Raw genomic sequence first — 13,649 nt, 5'->3', positions numbered from 1 at the left:
ACCTTTGAAATCTTTAAACGCTCCCTCAAAACCCACCTTTTCCGACAAGCATATTCTCTAGCTTAGGCCATGCACCCACTAAATAACCTAATTGCGCACTGCCTGTACATATACTGTATACATCCCCACCTCTTGTTTCCACCCCAATACTTTAGATTGTAAGCTCGCAAGGGCAGGGTTCTCACCCTTTTGTGTCATGGTCTGTTATTAATTTAATTGCTTGCACACTGTTAGACATTTATACATTTTAGTCATCATGTTAAATCAAATTGTAATCAGCAGTGCTGTATCTTGTATCAGTGTTCATATTTGATGTATATCATTGTCTGTATCATTATGTATCCCTTGTTTGCTTTCTTACATTGTACAGCGCCACGGAATATGTTGGCGCTTTATAAATAAATAATAATAATAACCAATATTAAACAAATCTATTTGTGAGGAGACAGACAGAAAGTAAGCACTGCTGGAGATGAGGCATAGTGTGACTGCTCATCCCTACCATATACTAATAGGCCTTGTATTTGTGTCCGTGGGCAAGAAGGCTTCGATAAATAGGAAGATATTACTCACCTAATAGAAGAACTCTGCTCATGGAGAGTGTTAAAATCATACTTATACCTCTGTGCATATATTTTAACCGATTTATAATGGAGGCTTTACAACAATGGCGGTTTTACACTTTATGTGTGCGTTTGTGGTGCGATGCTCCTGCCACATCACAAAAATCTGCCTTCATATGACCCTGCGCCACCGTGCGGCCACAGGGTCATATGCATAGCACTGCCTCCGGCTAGTAACATACTCCCTGCTGGACAGGAAGTCCATCACTGGGAATCCAGTTGGTCTGTGCATGCATGCCGCATTCCTGGGTTGCCCATTGACTTGCATCACTGCATAATCCGTGCAGTAGGCACAGATCATGCGGTAATGCGCTTCAGACTTTGCGACAGATGACAGACCGCTACACACACAATACGATTGGCAGGTTTTGACCAGAATAAATGTCTTATCACAGTTAGGCATAGCACTGACTTCTTATTAAAAAAAAACAAAAAAAATGGGCCCACAAGACTTCAATGTGTTCATATGTCAAAATCGACAATGCATCAGCTCAGGGCAGTGATGAAGATGATGGAATTTGTTTTTTTTCATAAGCGGGATTTTGGATTCCTTTTGGCCCACTGGGTGGTCTTGTTTCTGGGTCCCCTTTCTCATTGCTCAACCCACTGCAGGAAGAAGGGTATGGCTAACAAAACAGACTTATGTCACAACACAAACAATAGGTTATCAAAACTCATTAATAGAAAGGCTAAGAAGGTATTTAAAACGATTGTAAAAACGGGTACAACTTTATGAATATTTTTATTTAAAACATCACAGAGTTCTACTTTAAAAAGCAAATAACATCAGGCCCGTATAGAGTCAGATTTATTAAGACATTTCCAATGATCCATGGGAAGTTCCAGTGGAAATACTATGCGTGAATATGGACTTTATTAAATAAAAATGTTCTCCTATTAGGTTGCTAGAGTTTACCATCCTTACCTGGCACATATTAGATCCAAGGCCGGATTTGTTATTTTTCCAGCCCTAGGCCAAGTATGTGGTGCACCCCTTCCATGTACAGCAGTGCCCCACCCATTCCATGTGCAGCCCCCTCTTCCATGTGTATCATCCATGTACTACAGCTCCTCTCTTTTCTTGTACAGCTCCCTTGGGCTTCTGCTTCCGTTGTCATGCATTGCTCCACATATGCAGCCTTCCCTTTCATATGTAGCAACCTCTCTTTCATGTTCAAGTGCCCCCTTAGACTGCAGCTGTCCAAGGCCTGTGCCTTTGGAGAAATCCGGCCCTGATCAGATACCAGTGTGAACAGCCTACGGCTATATAACTGCTAATTACCTAACCTTTCAGCAACCTGCAGTATGGATGCAATCTTTCACCACATAGTAAAGACCAATTTTTACAAAATCCAGTGCAGGGTTGCTAGATCACTTACATTCTCATGGGAGATCCTTCTGGATCACTGGAGATGCCTCAGTAAATGAGGCCCACGGACTGAACACAATAATTCTGGCAAAAGTAAAGAAAAAATTATCTTACACTCAATCCTACACAATATTCCAGTTGATTCATACTCTGTATTATTCCATCACCATTAGGTGTAAAATGAGAATTGTCTGCTTAAATTCTAAGGGTGCTCTTCATACATTTCACAAGCCTGGCACAAAGGTCAGAACAGCGATTTTCAATCAAGTGCAAAATTAGCCCTCAGAGTAGAAGAGGCTACGAGATGATAGAAGTATTCCAGCAATAGTATGTTAAACAGCTTCATTAACCAAAGCAAAAAAAAGAATGTTATTACAAATATAAAGTGAAATAAATAATATGTTAATATCTTGTCCTCTACAAAGGACACTATACACCTTGTTCTCTACTACTGCATATGAGAAGGCAGAGTATTGCTATGTGCAGTGACCATTATCCCTCAGCAAACAGCTGCACTCATACATAACGGTCTCATTTCTCTTTTTAATGATTTGAATTTGGAAAACATTTTATACACTTCTACATGTATAATAACAATCGTTAAAACCCCTTGTATTCTTTTACCATTTTACTTTCTCTTAACCTTCATATTTCCTCCAATTTATGCTGTAAATATGATGCTGAAAGGATTGGAAGAGTTTTGCCACTGCATAATATTCCCTAGGTAGAGTCTGTAATTCAAATACAGAGCAGTAGCTGACAGGGAATACTGAACTCCCTACATTTCCACTGTAGCAGATTTACAGCGCTCCCCCGCTCCATAGGTTGTTCCCGATTTGCATGCAGGGAAAAAAATTGTGCATGCAACATTGTATCAGACATGGCATTTGTATCTCCATTGCTGTGCACTAGCGTGGCTATTGGATTCAGATGCTATTTTGCATCAGCATGGATGCCGCATTAGTTTCCGATATGGGTACAACACCGTATGGAAACGTAGCCTTATAAAAATGATGTGTAGAGCTAGGCAGGACTTCCACTGGTTGCACTAAAGCAGTGCGGAAAATAGACCATGAGATTCTTCTCAAAAACTGTTCAATTCTTTACTTCCTTTTTGCAGCACAAGTGGTTTGGGAGAGCCTAATGGCCATCAGCATAGAGCTGGTGTTATACATTTAGGCCTTGTTCCAATTGCACAAGAAAGTGCACTTGCTATGGAATTTTTGGTGTGATCTGCAGACCCCTATTCAGTGATAAAATGCACAATGTGTTATTTTATTAAAGAATCCAGCATGTATTAGGCCTGCAGTTAAAGGGGCACTATGGCTAAATTCTTCTTATATTCTCATTTAATATAAAATATGTGCAATTGTAGCAATGTGTAAGACTTGTATTGTGGCTGAATAAAACTCTGCTTCAATATTGCTTTATCCTAAATCAGTGCTGGAGTCTCGTCGCCAGAGAAAGCTAAGCGACGCTGAACCAGCACATTCCATTCTGCAGGAGGAGGCTGCCTTATCAGTCGTTTCATCTGAAGTTGTAATCTCCCCCTTTGATGTATCGGGAGAGGTTTCACCCAACGTCTAACTGCACATTAGTGCTGTTACAGCTCCTCTGATCTGCCGTACGTCTCAGGACAATGACTTACGGCTCTGATGAAAAAAATGCTCCCCACTGAGGCCCCCCTTCAGAGAAGCTGGCACAGGCAGGGTCACCACTTGTTGTCAGTTACCATGGAGACCGGCTTCTCTTATGCACAGGATTCCAGCGTCTTGATTCAGCACACGCAAGTGCTGTGTAGCAAGTGTCCTGCTTGTGTCTCTGAAGGGGGGCCTCAGCGGGGAGCATTTTTTTTCATCAGAGCCGTAAGTCATTGTCCTGAGACGTACGGCAGATCAGAGGAGCTGTAACAGCACTAATGTGCAGTTAGACGTTGGGTGAAACCTCTCCCGATACATCAAAGGGGGAGATTACAACTTCAGATGAAACGACTGATAAGGCAGCCTCCTCCTGCAGAATGGAATGTGCTGGTTCAGCGTCGCTTAGCTTTCTCTGGCGACGGGACTCCAGCACTGATTTAGGGTAAAGCAATATTAAAGCAGAGTTTTATTCAGCCACAATACAAGTCTTACACATTGCTACAATTGCACATATTTTATATTAAATGAGAATATAAGAAGAATTTAGCCATAGTGCCCCTTTAAACAAGAATTGCAGTGCACCAATAAAAACAGCATACTATCCAAAAACTGGATTAGATAGCATGCAGTAGGATTATTAATTTTTCTCTTTAAGCTTCTATTGTGTTTCTTAAAGGATACATCTGGGATTTAAAAAAAAAAAAAAAAAAGTCTGTCAGTTCTGGTCTGAGCCAGGCCTCCAGTTACCCCTCTCTAACATCGCAACCCGAGGCTGGGATCTTCTGCACATGTGCAGGCACACCTCTCGTGACCGCGCTCCCAATGATGGACGAATGGCTTGTGCAGTTCAGAGAGGACTGAACACCAGGAGTGCGATCAAGAGATGCACACTGTATACCCGTGCATAAGAACCCGGCCGTGATCTTATAGACGGACAGCAGGAGGCCTGGCTCAGAGCAGAACCATGCCGTGGGACCTAACAGACTTCTAGGGGCCGAAAGAAGCCCCAATTGAGAAAAACTTTTTTTTCTAATTTCCAGATGTATCCTTCAATGGTAAGTAGCCTGGTATAAATATATGGAGAAGTCACACTCGCAACCTTCCCACTATGGCAATACCAGCTAGTATATATGGAATGCTGAGCTGGCATCTTTCAGTAAGGAGAGGCACTGTATTTGGGCAATCACAAAAAGGACTGATCCAAACATGGTAAACACGACCGAGGTGACAGATCAGGCAGACTTCCGATGTAGAGTATCTTCCATAATTATTATCTCATATCTTATCAAAAATACCCCACAAACAATACACCATAATCCAAAGCAAAATTAAAGTTCCATAGACTGATCATCTATGCCCTATGGACACACACACACATACATATACATATACATACATACATACATACATACATACATACATATATATATATATATATATATATCCACACATATATACATATACATATATACATATATACACACACACACACTAGCTATACCCGATAGCTGTTCAAAGCAAAACAAAACTTCCAACAGCTGAAAGAAAATCAATCACACTTCCCTGATTCTACTCAAGATATGTCAAAACCAAAGCCTAATTTTTTAGAAGCCCCATTTCAAGCAAAAAAAAAAAAAAAAAAGCTGAAGGTTTTACTCTCCATTAGTTACTGGAGATCAATGTCTGTAATTAATAATGGAACTAAATGAAGAAAATTAACCACTTCAGCCTACAGGGTTGAGATTTTTTTTACATCTGAGCAACTTTCACCTCCCATTCATTTGCCAATAACTTTATCACTACTCATCACAATTAATTGATCTATATATTGTTTTTTCCGCCACCAATTAGGCTTTCTGTGGGTGGTACATTTTGCTAAGAACCACTTTACTGTAAATGCATTTTAACAGGAAGAATAAGTAAAAAACGGAAAAAAATCATTATTTCTCAGTTTTCAGCCATTATAGTTTTAAAATAATACATGCCTCCATAATGAAAACTCATGTATTGTATTTGCCCATATGTCCCGGGTATTACACCGTTAAAATTATGTCCCTATCACAATGTATGGCGACAATATTTTATTCGGAAATAAAGGTGCATTTTTTCAATTTGCGTCCATCACTATTTAGAAGCCCATAATTTAATAAATCATGTTGATATACTCCTTTGACATGAATATTTAAAAAGTTTAGACCCTTAGGTAACTATTTTTTTTTTTTTTATTATTATTATTGTAATTTTTTATTTTATTTTTTATTAAAACTTGTATGTGGGTATTTTTTGGTGTGGGAGGTAAACAGGGGATTTTACATGTGTAAAAATGTATTTATTCAATGTAAAGTGATTTTTGGTGTAGTTTGCTATTTGGCCACAAGATGGCCACAGTCAAAAAGTCCTGGGAGCGATCGATCTCGCTCCCAGGAAGAAGATAGAAGCAGGGGAACTTTTTGATCTCAGAAAAGCCGCAGCGTCTGAAGAGACGCTGTCGGCTTTTCTCCGAGTCCGATCTGTGAAAGGGATTTATAATCCCTTTCATTGATCGCTGGGCTAACGACCCCCAGCGGAAGCACGCACGGGGGGGGAAGTTGCCCGCGGGGAAAATTTTCGTCCAGTTAGGCTGAAGTGGTTGAATGCTGGTTATGTCCCAGCCTGATAAAAGCATGCTTGCATATGACTCAGCGACGAGGTATTCCCTAGATCAAGCTGCGGCTTTAACTTAAAGATAATACTCTGTGTTGATACAAGCCGCCATGTTGAAAGTGGAGACACTTCTCATTGTGTAGGGCGATTGGCAAAGCACATTTGTTCAACTATTATTTATATTAGACACTGCGGTTAATAGATCACAAAATGATTTCAAGACAATATGGTTTGTCAAGACCACAAATGACTGTATGGCACGTTTAATGCAGTTTGTAACCTAGAATAGTGTGTATCAAGTACCTTTGTTCTAGTCATTCATAAAAAAAGCTAATGTTAGTAAAAATAGACATATTATTCATTTTTAAATGAACTTGGTTGAGCTTGTATTTGAATATGATGAACTTGTCAATCAGCCATATGAAGATGCATATTTACAGTTGATGAAATCAGGGTTGTTGTGCCTTGTTAGGAAAAAACTACTCATGCTCCAGTAGTATTCAAAAAAAAAAAGAAAAGAAAAAAAAAGGGAAAAAAAAGGAAAATTGTTTAGCGGCTTAATCCAGCAAAACAGGTTAATAAATCCATTAATTTGTCAATTAATAAGAAATCATAACCTGGGCATGGCAGCGATAATTTGCCAATGCCCACTGATGCGTTAAGATGGGGAAGGTCAAGTCTAACATGCTACACATCTAATTTCTCTTTGTACATGATTTGGAAAGCCTTCTGGTTTAGCATTGTGCAATCTTACTGGCAATATTTACAGGTAAACGATTTAAACTGTTCTATTCTAAATCCGCTGGAAACCAATGACGTCTTCTTGTGTGGAAGTCTTGTTCGCTGTTCATTTGTGAGTTGTAGATTAAGTTGGCTCTTGTTTTGGAAAAGGGAATGTTCAGTTACTCTTGCCTGAAAGAAGAAAATATTTTATATAAATGGAGATAGAAAGCCATCAACACTGCATAGACAATAGATTGCAAATTAGCAGTCATTTTCTCATCACTTGTTTGACACCTACAGAGAGAGAGCTTCATTGACAGCCATGTAAGAAACAAGAAGGCTGGAAAACCTTCTGCTGATGTTATCTTGCTTCAACAAACTGAAGAACAATAAGGAATCATATTATGATTATTTCTGCAAATCGTCACACTGCAGCTACAGCTGTGTAGACTCAAGATAACAGTTGGGCATGATATGACTGAAAATCTTCAGTCTGCACAACAACGACCATGCAGCCTGTACAACACTGGCCTATTATTCAGTGAAGAATGGTAGGTGGCTTCCTGCTGCCCGATATTAAACCTGGACAACTGCAAAAATCCCAGGTCCAAAGGAGCAATCACATTGCTACAGACATCAGACCATAGTATTAAATGGCCCGAAACACTTGGCCATGCATTTCATGTGTCCATGAAGCTTTATATTGAAAGTATGAGGGGCCATACAATAATATTTTTTCTCCTCCTCTTCTTTTAAGCGAATAGGTTTGCTCTCTTGCTCTCTGCGTATTGTTGCTTTTTGATAAACCCCCCCCCCCCCGCCCCTAAAAAAAAAGTAGCCCTTAACTATAGGTAGGTAGAAGGAGCACCCACCCCTCTCCCCATCCCCCAGTATAGGTCACCAAGGTGCCCCCCAAGCATAGATAGCCAGTCCCCCAGTACCAGACCTGAGGAGAGCAGCACACAGTAACCATACAGCACACTTCAAAAGCAGACATGAGCAATGATATCACTTCCGCATCTGAAGTGCCCTCCTTAGTCACTGAACCACTCTACCCTCTTTTCACATTGGCACTGATCTGAGGTCTGTGTCTGTGTGACGGGGAGGCCGTGGCAGCCATACAAGTCACAGACTTGCTTGGTTCGTCAGGGCCTAGCTGCACTCGTCTGTAGAGTGTTCCTTCAAAAACTGCTCCCCAAAGCCATCTATAAAGCTCATTTTGGGAGGCAAATATTTCAAAAGTGTATTAACCTTAAGAAGCAAATAAAAAATGAGCATGGAGCGGCATAACTAGCGGTGCCTATTGGCAACAGGATGCCAGGGGAAAACTTCATACCTCAGAACCCACCACAAACTGAAAGTGCTACTTTTAGATGACTAGCTGTTAAAAGCATTTAATTGAAAACCACATAGAGCACCATTCATAAACATGTACTGTATATAAACGTACGCCTATTGATTTAATGCCTGCCATATTAGACATCATACTAAGGGCAGTCACATGTATAATAACTGAGTGCACTGACCCTATAAAAGTGACTTACATGCCATGCAACAAAAAGGAGATGAAAAGCATTTCATAAACTGTATATTAACAGGTTGTAAGCTAGCATGGTAATTGCTAATTAGGTCTTTCTTATTCTATCAATGCGGTTAATAAACATACATAAAAATCAATGCAATGTCTATACAAAAGTAATCAATAGTGACATACAGCATGTATTCTGGCTTCTCCCACGGAATAATCAGCGCACGCACACCATGTTTTATCGTGCGTGATTTGCTCTTCCATAGCGGAGATCTCAAGTGATTAGACAGCAGATTAGCATACAAAACAGCAAGGAGCTGTCAATGCGGGGTGAGAGCAAGTCCCATGCTATTTGCTGCTATATCCATGATGTATAGATTTAATAGCAATTCTGCTGCTATAATGTATAAAACATTTTATGGCACTTAACACATGCCCAGTATTAATTTGGGTTGCCAGGCTCATTTTAAAGGTAAATCAGCTGGAGAACATTTATTGATGATACAAGCGCCTACTTCATATAAATGGTAATTCAAACTAATTTCTATATTTTGACTATTTAGGCTATTTTCCCAAGAGGCTCAAGGGCTCTGCAATCCATATCAATAAGCACCCATGCAGATGAGAGTTTACTGTTGATATACACAAGCCTTGAGGGGGGAAAACGGATTGTTTTTCGCTTTTGAAAAAAGAAAAGAAAAAAAATCTGCCTTGTAATTTCAGTAAACGAGGGATTTTCAGGAAAAGGAATCTTAAGAAGCTGCAGCTGCAGTTTACACACATATTTGAATTATTTCTCAGCTCTTATTGTCCAAAGTACACCTGGCCACTTTTACTGCTGTCATTTCACACCATGAAGCAAAACATTTTACACCAGATTACACCAGATTACAGGAGGTTTTCAGCCTGCTCAGGTGCAAGAGGAAGAAGCTGAAGGAAAAGAACAATTCTATAGAAATGGAAAAGGAGCCCACTGGTATTAACATGCTTGGCCTAAATGACAAGTGCTACTTGTCACCAAGACCACATGCAAATTCCAAGAATTCTGATAAATCTGTGCAACAATCTATGGGTTCAAATTCACAAAGACTGAGGTATATGAAATTGTAACAGCATTTATTCTTCTGCACAGCTTGGAATTGCCTTGATTTAATAAACCATACCCCTAGCCTCTCCACATTCATATGTATACAGTATATATATATCCCATAAATAACTGTTGTTTTTCCTCTAACCTCTAGTGCACTGTAGATAAAGGCACCTCTTACAATGAAGGAGAGCAGAGTCTAAAAGCTAGGCTGAAACAGCCACCCAACCTGTAAGAAGTCTTTTGGCAAGACTCTTTATGGTTGGGTCTAAATTGTGACAGGTTCATGCCATGGAGGGTGACATGTCCGACTTCATAAAAATCGTGCAGGTCAGGGCTTGGCATTCCAACACTGCAGAAAATACAGGAAAAAGAATCCGGGCACCAGCCAATGAAAGACCAATCAAATCACACCTTTAATGCTTCCCCAAAAACACCTGTTGGCCGACACTTTACCTTAATGTCATGTGTTTTTAGGGATGCATTAAAGGTGTGTGTTGATTGATCCTTCAGTGGCTGGTGCCTGGATTATTTTTCCTGTATTTGCTGTCTGCTTAGTCTGGAGGCACAGGCATTTCACCTATTACCCCCACTTTTTGCCATCTCAGCATCTGGTGCCGATCTTCCCTTCTCTCTTTTCATTCTAACACTGTAATGGACACAATAGAATGGATAAATTGGTACAAGTCTGAATGGATCCTATATTTAACACAGGATCTGTCAACATGTTCATTCCTCCATTGTGTGTTTTTTTTCTGTGAAATGGATTGATCCAGCCTAACACTTCAAATGCCTGCCAAGGTGGCTTACTGAATGTGCTCTATGTGGCTGCAGCTTTTAATATGCTTTGATTTCCATGGGAGAAAGTCACTTTACGTAATTTTTTATTCCATTTCATTTAGTGTGGTAAACATGATTAATACAACAGCACATAATCAGTAAAACGCAGTAAGGAGTGGTGATGCATGAGATAAACAGATAAGGAGAGCTAAATCATGAGTTATGTCAAATAAGGAGCGCTAAACCATGAGTTATGTCAGATAAGGAGAGCTAAACCATGGGTTAAGTTAGATAAGGAGAAGTAAATCATGAGTTAAAGCCATAGTGCTCCCGAAGACTTCCGAAACCTCCCTTCAGCAGCGGGAGAGGAGAGGGAAGTCTCATTAGGACTCAGAGCCTTCCCTCTCCTTAGGTGAGTATGTGACTTTTGTTTTTTTTTTAATCAGGTAACATTGACTTTAAGTCATTTAAGGAGAGATAAATTGTGAGTTCATAAATAAGGTGAGATAATTTAACAGAAAAGCTTTGTGAACCAGGCCCATGGTGTGATATTCACGTCCGATCATATCCAATCATCGGGCTGACAAAAATCAGATTTGAAATCGGAAGTGGTCATCATGAAAAGTTGATCTAATCTAAGGTGGGCCACAATGAATTGAGAAAGGTTTAGGTGAAACGGTGAATGCACATGTGTATTAATTTTGTGGCGTTCCTGTCCAAACCAATACTGGCTGGGACATCTATAAGAAGGCTCAATGGTATGTGTGATTGGATCAGGATCATATTGTCTGGTTAGTTTTCTTTTTTCTAAATACAACACAATTCTGATATGGGGAAGGAGGAGGGAACGATTATAACTCACATTTTTTTGTCAGTTGAGGCATATGTCTGGAGAGAGAATAATTACAGCAGACATAGGTCAACAGTCTCCAACTGCCTGGCTTTTTTGCTTTTAAATGTCGACTGCCAGGGTTCAATTTTTTTATGTATATCATATGTGCATTCTTTCTACCTTTGGGTGGGTTCCCTCTGGGTACTACAGTTTAGCCACAACATTTGGTTTCTAAATATGTACAGACTAAAACCTATGCAGTTTTGTATATTAAATTATTAAAAACAAGTATCAATTAATCTGTTTATTCCACCTAGCAGGACTCAGTGTTTTTGAATTTTGTAATTTGTGAATAGCCCCAATAAGCATTATTGCTTCATTCACACAGGCGTTTCCCTTGCAATTGCCAAATTTACCAATAGCTGCACACATTGGGTAAATGCCAGGGAAATGCTGATGTGAATGAAGCCATGCACATTTTCCTAGCTGGTTTAAAACTGAAGCTGGTCACTTCGTTGCACATTTTTCCCCACACTGTGTTTGACTTAGGCGCCACCATAGACATAATGTTATGTCTATAGCCATGCAGTGGGTTTTTAAATGCAATTCAGGTGTCTGCAACCTGAATTACTTCTCCCTCCGAGTTGCTAAGACTTGGAGGGGGAATAGTATTTAACGCCGCCCGGTATTTCAGCGGCAGCAGGATGATCCGTCATTCAGCTCACCCTGTGCCCAACTAACCGGGCGACAAAACAACATGTACACTTGAAAAAGCCAGGAAAGTGCTTGGAAACCACTACTTATAGAAAATATGTGGTAACATTGACGTACAAATAGTCAATCGCTGGCAGCATTTGGTCAGCATCAAGTTAATATTTCAGGAGTGGCAGATGTTTATAATAGGCCAAATAATTAGCTTGAACATTTTCGGTTGTCCAGAATCAGAATCATTTTATTATTCGCCAAGCACGACTTGGTCGTGCCCGGAATTGGGCTTGGCACAAGATGGTACAGGAAAAGACAGACAACAGATAACATGGTAGCATACATCAAGCAAATGCAATACAGTAGTACATAACAGAGGGAAACCTTGTTTACAGTAAATATGAAGTTCTACAGACATGCTTAACCTCCTTAGCGGTAACACCGTGCTGGACACGGGGTAAGCCGCCGGAGGGTGCCGCTCAGGCCCTGCTGGGCCGATTTTCATAATTTTTTTTTTTGCTGGACGCAGCTAGCACTTTGCTAGCTGCGCCAGCACTCTGATCGCCGCCGGCCCCCGCCCGATCGCCACTATTTGCTGCGGCGCGCGGCCCCCCCCCCCCCCAGACCCCAGCGCTGCCTGGCCAATCAGTGCCAGGCAGCGCCGAGGGGTGGCCCGGGACTCCCAATGACGTCCCGACGTCAGTGACGTCATCCCGCCCTGTCGCCATGGCGACGGGGGAAGCCCTCCAGGAAATCCCGTTCTATGAACGGGATTTCCTGATCGGAGATCGCCGAAGGCGATCGAAGCGGGCGGGGGGATGCCGCTCAGCAGCGGCTATCATGTAGCGAGCCCTCGGCTCGCTACATGATTAAAAAAATTTTTTTTTTTAAAAAACTGCTGCGCTCCCTCCTGGCGGTATTTTTCATACCGCCAAGGAGGTTAAAGGACGGATCCGGCTAGTTGAGGAAGAACAGAGTAAGGAGAGGGCGATGGGTGTCCAGAGAGTTCAGTGATTTGACCGCTGAGGGGAAGAAGCTGTTCCTGTGTCTTGAGGTCCTGGTGTACATGGACCGGTACCTCTGGCCCGAACAGAGCCGACTGAAGAAGCGGGAGCCTGGGTGTGAGGGATCGTTAGCGATCCTCAAGTGCTCTGGAGCTCAATCTGGTGGTGTAGAGGAGGTCTAGAGGGGGGAGAGGTTTTCCAATGATTCTTTCCGCTGATCTGATGACCCTCTGTATCTTGTGTATATCACATGCAGAGGAGCCAGTGTACCAGACCAGGATAGAAGAGCACAGGACAGATTCTATTGTGGCCGAGTAGAAACTTGTCAGAAGTTTCTGGTCCACACCGAACTTCTTCAGCTGGCGGAGGAAGAATAGTCTCTTCTGGGCTTTCCTCTGGGTGGAGGTGGTGTTGGCCTTCCACCTCAGGTCGTTGGAGATGATTGTGCCCAGGAGTCGAGCGCAGGGGACTTGTGCGACTTCCGTCAGGCCAAAAACACTTCCTGGAACTTTCTATTGACACATGCGTCATGCCAATATTTCTTCCCAATAGAAAGTTTTTTACGCGTTTGAGTGGTTCTTTATGCGTCTTTTTCTGCATACATGTATTCTATGCTGTTTTTTGCATTGATGTTTTACGCTTACATTTTTACGCATACATAGATACTTGTACGCATATAGTGATGCGTATTTTTTAACGCGTATACTGACGTTTT

The 13,649-nt window shown here is 41.2% G+C and overlaps 1 protein-coding gene across 2 annotated transcripts in view; it reads right to left on the bottom strand.

Annotated features, from left to right (window-relative positions):
- Positions 1 to 6,502: 6,502 nt before the first annotated feature.
- NDFIP2 (Nedd4 family interacting protein 2) overlaps positions 6,503 to 13,649 on the bottom strand; it is a 165,229-nt gene continuing 158,082 nt past the window's right edge. For both annotated transcript variants that reach the window (XM_068267906.1, XM_068267905.1), the window contains one exon: positions 6,503 to 7,187. The gene's annotated coding sequence lies outside the window, so the exon portion shown is untranslated. The remainder of the gene's footprint in view (positions 7,188 to 13,649) is intronic.

This window comes from Hyperolius riggenbachi, chromosome 2, assembly GCF_040937935.1.
Source record: "Hyperolius riggenbachi isolate aHypRig1 chromosome 2, aHypRig1.pri, whole genome shotgun sequence".
Taxonomy (NCBI): Eukaryota; Metazoa; Chordata; class Amphibia; order Anura; family Hyperoliidae; genus Hyperolius; species Hyperolius riggenbachi.
The sequence above is the reverse complement of the archived record's forward strand: the minus strand, read 5'-3'. Positions and strand labels throughout refer to the sequence as shown.